We start from the raw sequence: 5,810 nt of genomic DNA on the forward strand, positions 1-5,810 counted from the left end.
TCTGTATGAAGTTTTAAGGATAGTTGTGTTACTTGGCGATAAAGATAAAAACGTGCCCAGATGATGGTGACAGCCATTTAGAATTAGTCATGTGTTAGCCTGGCCTGAAATGGGTAAGTAGTAGGATTATGAGATACATGTGTTAGCTTGGCCTGAAATGGGTAAATAGTAGGATTATGAGATACATAAGTGAAATTTAACTTGAAATAAAAATATATGTTGTACATTATGTATATGTATGTGTGTATTCAAGGCATATATATATATATATATATATATATATATATATATATATATATATATATATATATATATATATATATATAATATAACTCGGTAGTGAACTACCACTGATTAATTTAAGTAGTATGGCCAACTTCTGAATGTGTATTTGCTAGTGCAGTACCTGTATATATATTTGTTTGGGGTTGGCAGTCTGTACACTTTTTTAGTATTAAGAACTAATATATTTTGGTGTTGGTAAATTATAGGCTAAACTATCTGACATGGAAGAATTAAAGAGGAGACAATGTGGGGGAGGGGGTTTAAGTCTGTGAAAACTAACTGGTCAAAAAAGGTTGAAACCACTATTGATACTGGTGATATCAATAGTATTTCTTCATTGAGAGACTCCTTGAATGGATATTTGCAGAAAATCCTGGAATTGGACAACGAAATATTGGATCTAACGGATCCTGGAGGACAACCTGAACAAATTATGAACCAAGCTGAATAGAGCCTACAGGTAGGCACTGAAATTCAGACTAAATTCCTCCATCACGAGTCTTCTAGCTGTAAGGGGGTGAAGCTAGTGTAAAGTTACCTAAATTAGACCTCAAACATTTCAATGGCAATGTATCAGAATGGAATTCATTTTGGGAACTTATGAAACATCAGTACACCAACGTGCTAATTTTGAGAAAATACTGAAGTTTTCCTACTTGAAGAGCCTACTGGAAAGTGAGGCTCTGGAACTGATATCTGGTTTTAAATTAGAAGGTGATAAATATTTGCAAGCAGTGAACTTGTTCAAAGAAACCTATGGCAGAAAAGACTAAATCAAGATGTGTTTAGTTAGAAAACTCTTCCAAACAGACTCCCAAGGTAGATGAAGAGTCACTACAAAGTTTCAGAACTCAATTTGAATGCTGCGTAAGATCACTGTCAAGTGAACAGCTGGAATTGAGTGAATTGTATATCATCTTGCTCTACACCAAACTACCTAGTAATGCAAGTGAAATAAAACGAAACGAAGGTGTGAAGAAGATTGACTTAAATTTGACACTCTTAAAAAATATATTGAAGAAATATGATATTTTAATGATAAAATAAAGTTTGTTCATACTTACCTGGCAGATATATATATAGCTGTATTCTCCGAAGTCCGACAGAATCCCAAAAACTCGCGGCACACGCAGTGGGCCAGGTGGTTAATACCCATTCCCGCCGCTGGGAGGCGGGTATCAGAACCATTCCCATTTTCTATTCAGATTTTCTAGTGCCACTGTCTCCTGAGGGGAGGAGGGTGGGCACTATGATTATATATATCTGCCAGGTAAGTATGAACAAACTTTATTTTATCGTTAAAGTATCATTTTGTTCATGCAACTTACCTGTCAGATATATATATAGCTGAATCCCACCATTGGAGGTGGGAAGAGACAGAATAGGATTTAGGAAACAAATATATGTAGGCGATTGACGCCTTGGTTCCTTACTTGTTAGCATAGCTGACTTCGTGATTACTGTCACCCAAGCCTGCTTCTGCTTTACTAGTCTCCAGCAAGGTAGTGACCTATATAGCTGGTGAGTTCTAGATGATCTGTCCAAGGGGGCATGACCACAATGGGACTAGATCATAAGACCATACTGTGAGAGCAAAAGGAGCAACGACCAACCACCTGACCGAGAGCATCAACAGGACCTGCCGAAGGGACGCCAGATCGGTGGGAAGTCCCCGTAACCAACTTACAGCTTTCGACATGCCCTCTCCCTGGTCCTGGGAGTCCGACAGAGGTCCAGGCCTATGTTAGCATAGCTGACTTCGTGATTACTGTCACCCAAGCCTGCTTCTGCTTTACTAGAGTCTCCAACAAGGTAGTGACCTATATAGCTGGTGAGTTCTAGATGATCTGTCCACGGGGCGTGACCACAATGGGACTAGATCATAAGGCCATACTGTGAGGGCAAAAGGAGCAACGACCAACCACCTGACCTAGAGCGTCAACAGGTCCTGCCGAAGGACGCCAGATCGGGGAAGCCCCTGAACCCTCTTGGCGACTTTCGACATGCCCTCTCCCTGGTCCTGGGAGTCCGACAGAGGTCCAGGCCTAGAAGCGTTATGGGACCGATCTGACGTAAAAAAAAAAATCAAGATTAAAATATACTTCCTAACCTCTAAAGGATAGGATGAGTATCGCTCCTGCCCGCAACACTGTGTCTGCAGAAGCGACAACAGGTCCTGCCGGAAGGGACGCCAGATCGGTGGGGAAGCCCCCGTAACCCTCCTGTGGCTTTCGACTTGCCCTCTCCCCTGGTCCTGGGAGTCCGACAGAGGTCCAGGCCTAGAAGTGTTATGGGGCCGATCTGGAGTGCGGAAACGTATGGTCCTAGCGAATAGCAGTCTTAGTATGTCGTCTTCACATCCTGCAAGTCTTCGCTTTGCAGAAGGTGGTACCCAGAAGATCGCTAAGGGACATGTTCTTCTGGAAAGCCACCGAGGTTGCAATGGCTCTAACTTCGTGAGCCTAAACTTCAAAAGACTCAAGTCACTGTCTTGAACGTCGGAAAGTGCGTCTAAAATGGTGCTTCTAAAAAGAACGCCAGTGCATTCTTAGAAAGAGGCAAATCCGGCCTCTTGACAGAGCACCACAGACTGTCCGAAGGACCTCGACTTTCCTGAGTCTTCTGCAAATAAAATTTGAGAGCCCTGACAGGACACATGACTCTTTCTGGTTCATGTCCGAGAATTTCCGTCATACCCTTAATCTCAAAGGTCCTGGGCCAAGGGGGTAGACGGGTTCTCGTTTAGCAAGAACATAGGGCTTAGAGAACATACTGCATTATGGCCTCTAAAACCATGATTATTGATAGCCGGATGATCATTGGAAAATAACCTGTCAATTCTTGAGACGCCAAGAAAGAGGCTCAAGGTATTTGACATAAAAATTTAGGACGACATCCAGGTTCCAGGGAGGCGTCCTGGAATGAGGTACCTTGACAGTCTCAAAGGATCTCAAGAGATCGTGAAGATCCTTGTTGTCGGCTGATAGTCTGAATGCAGTTAGACTCAGAGTGGGGAAGTTTAGAGGTACCTTTCGAAATGGGGCTGCCTGAGCAGATCTACCAAGGACGTCCCCATAACCTCCACAGCTCCTGACATACTTCCTCGTGAAGGGTCCACTCGGTCGGTAAGAAGCTGCGCTGTCGACCGAGAAGGTCCACGCGGATATTCTCCACTCCTGCAATGAACCTCGCAAGGATCGTGATCCCCGCGCATGGGCCCAAAGCAGGATCTCCTTCGCCAGGGCGAACAGGGACCGAGGAACGAGTTCCTCCCTGTTTCTTGAGGTATGCCAGGGCTGTGGAGTTGTCTGAATTTACTTTGTGCGACTCGGCCTGACACTTGGCTCTTGAAGGATTGAAGGGCCAGCAGGATCGCCACTAATTCCTTGAGATTGATGTGCCAGGACACCTGTTCGCCTCTCCAGGTGCCTGACACTTTCTCCCCTCCTAGTGTTGCTCCCCATCCCTCCCTGGGAGCGTAGGAAAACAACACCAGGTCGGGGCTCTGAAGGCGTAGAGAAACCCCTTCTGCCAACCTCGAGGGGTCGAGCCACTACCTCAGGTGAATCTTGAAAACGGAGAGATCTTCAGGGTCTCCTCTAGATTCTCCTTGTCTATTCAGTTTTCCGCCAGGAAAAACTGGAGCGACCTGAGATGAAGTCTTCCCAGGGAAACAAACTTCTCCAGAGAGGAAATGGTCCCCAGCAAACTCATCCATTCCCTCACCGAGCATACTTCCTTCCCTAGGAAGGATGAGACTTTTCTTAGCATTGCTACTGACGTTCCTGGGATGGAAAAGCTTGAAAAGCCACTAAATCCATCTGAATCCCCAGATAGACGATGGACTGCGTCGGGATCAGATGGGACTTTTCTTCGTTCACTAGAAGTCCTAGGGACTTTGACAACTCTAAATTCGCATTCAGGTCCTCCAGACACCTTGACTGTGAAGAGGCTCGGATGAGCCAATCGGCCAGGTAAAGCGAGATACGAATACCCGCCAAGAGAAGCCATCTCGCCACATTTCTCATGATAATCGTGAAGATCATGGGAGCTGTGCTTAGCCCGAAGCAAAGAGCTCTGCATTGAAACACTCGTCCCCTAGTACAAACCTCAAATACTTCCTCGACTGGGGATGTATGGGAACGTGAAAGTAAGTCCAAGAGCGACCATCGAATCTCCTGGTCTTAATGCTCCTAAAACAGACTGGGACGTCTCCATCGTGAACTTCTCCTTCACCATGAAGCGGTTCAGTCTACTGACATCTAGGACTGGTCTAAAATCCTCCCGACTGCTTCGGAACTAGGAACAGTCGGTTGTAGAATCCTGGGGAGTCCAGCTCCAGGACTTGCTCCACAGCTCTTTCTCGAGCATTTGCTCTAATAGCTCAAAAAGGATCTGTTGCTTCTCTTGATGGAATGAGGACGACAGATCCCTGGGCGACGTGCACAGAAGTGGTGAGTCGAGAAAGGGGATCTTGTATCCTCTCTCGATAACTTCAAGGGACCAGGTGTCTGCCCCTCTTGCTCTCCAGGCTCTCGCAAACGAAAGAAGCCTGGCTCCTACAGGTGTCTGGAGGCGCTGCAAGTCACTTCCTGCCCCAAAGTTTAGGCGGGGCTCCGCCTCTGAAAAGACCTCTACCTCGGGGAGAAGATCTCGAGGAAGAAGCTCCTCCACGAAAGGGCTTCTGCTTCCTGGAGGTCTGACCCGACAACGACAATCAAAGGGACTGCCGGGCGTCTTGACGAGTGGGCCAAGAGGTCTTGAGTGGCCTCTCCTTCAAGCTGGAGGAGAGATCCTGAACAAGGACTGGGGGGAAGAGATGGCTCGAAAAACGGGAGAACAGCAAAGCCCTCTGCGACGGAGAAACTGACTTTGCAAAGGATGACGCCAAAGGCATCTGGTGTTCCCAGGTGGTCACCCATCCAAGTACTGACCAGACCCAATGTTGCTTAACTTCGCTGATCGCACGAGAAGCGGTGCTTAACGTGGTATGGCCGTTGGCTGGTAGGGCCATAGGCTGTAAAGTTACAGTACAAGGCCCTCTTCTTCAAGAGGCCCGTACAAAAAGTGGGGAAGCCAGTTCCTCTGAGCCATCCCTGACTGCCTTGTCCATGCAGTTCAACACGCTGGACAGCTCCCCCAGGGCAGATCGAGTCGGGACTCCTAATCCTGACGTCTAGAGCCCCCAAACACCAGTCCAGGAAATTGAAGACCTCCATTTTTCGAAACAGTCCTTTCAAATGGTGATCCGTCTCCGACATAGTCCAGGACACTTTGGCAGCCGACAGGAGGGACCTTCTAGGCGCGTCGACCAAGCTAGCGAAGTCTCCTGGGACAACGAAGGAACTCTTGAGCCGACGTCCTCCCGGTCTCTTACCACATACCTGCCTTGCCGCTCAGCTTGGACGGAGGCAGGGCAAAAGAAGTCTTGCCTTGGGTCTTCCTTTCCTCCATCCAGGTGTTAACCTTCTTGAAGGCCTTCTTCGTCGCCAGAGACGAAGTCATCTTGACAAACCCGGCGCTCT

General features: G+C 47.1%; 1 pseudogene; it reads right to left on the minus strand.

Annotated features, from left to right (window-relative positions):
- Positions 1–5,170: 5,170 nt before the first annotated feature.
- LOC136850122 (5S ribosomal RNA) lies at positions 5,171–5,287 on the minus strand (annotated as a pseudogene).
- Positions 5,288–5,810: the final 523 nt, after the last annotated feature.

Source organism: Macrobrachium rosenbergii, chromosome 2 (genome assembly GCF_040412425.1).
Source record: "Macrobrachium rosenbergii isolate ZJJX-2024 chromosome 2, ASM4041242v1, whole genome shotgun sequence".
NCBI classification, from domain to species: domain Eukaryota; kingdom Metazoa; phylum Arthropoda; class Malacostraca; order Decapoda; family Palaemonidae; genus Macrobrachium; species Macrobrachium rosenbergii.